At 42.6% G+C, this 836-nt stretch overlaps 1 protein-coding gene across 1 annotated transcript in view; it reads right to left on the bottom strand.

Annotated features, from left to right (window-relative positions):
* Window positions 1-836, bottom strand: part of LOC106867245 (uncharacterized) — an 18,881-nt gene that overhangs the window by 1,658 nt on the left and 16,387 nt on the right. The gene's annotated exons all lie outside the window — the stretch shown is intronic.

Below are 836 nucleotides of genomic sequence, written 5' to 3'. Positions count from 1 at the left end.
TATATGTATGTATGTGTGTGTGTGTGTGTGTGTTTATCCCCCCAACATCGCTTGACAACCGATACTGTTGTGTTTACGTCCCCGTAACATAGCAGTTCGGCAAAAGAAACCGATAGAATAAATACTAGGCTTACAAAGAATAAATCCTGGGGTCGATTTGCCCGACTAAAGGCGGTGCTCCAGCATGGCCGCAGTCAAATGACTGAAACAAGTAAAAGAGTAAAAGAGTTACTCGGTTTCTATCGCAAACAAATGACCGAGATGACAACATTCCTCCCGAACGGGATGCCGGTCCTTTGCAGGGGGTTCAAGGCTAGCAATTTAGAGGTGAGAGGCTTAGTCAATTACATCGACCCTGGTACATGACTGGTATTTATTTTATCGATCTTGAGGGATGAAAAACAAAGTTGACGCCGGCGGAATATGAACTGAAAACGTAAAGAGATGGGAAAAATGCAGCAAAGCCCTTTGCCTGACGTGCTAACGATTCGGCCAGCTTGCTTTACAAACACGTATATATTTGTATATATGTATACACACACACACACACACATACACATGCATACGTATAAACACACACACACGCATACATACATACACACATATATATACATGCATACATACATTCATATACACACACTCACACACATATATATTTAAAGTAGCCGTTGATTATGCCCATTAAGAAAGTGAGCATTGGTTACACGTCCAATACAGGCGACTCATCAGACTTGCTGGCCGGGGCGGGCCTGAATAGTCTCTCTCTCTCCCTCTCTCTCTCTCTCTCTCTCTCTCTCTCTACCTATCTATCTATCTATCTATCTATCTATCTATCT

The sequence above is a fragment of the Octopus bimaculoides genome, chromosome 2 (genome assembly GCF_001194135.2).
Source record: "Octopus bimaculoides isolate UCB-OBI-ISO-001 chromosome 2, ASM119413v2, whole genome shotgun sequence".
NCBI lineage: Eukaryota > Metazoa > Mollusca > Cephalopoda > Octopoda > Octopodidae > Octopus > Octopus bimaculoides.
The sequence above is the reverse complement of the archived record's forward strand: the minus strand, read 5'-3'. Positions and strand labels throughout refer to the sequence as shown.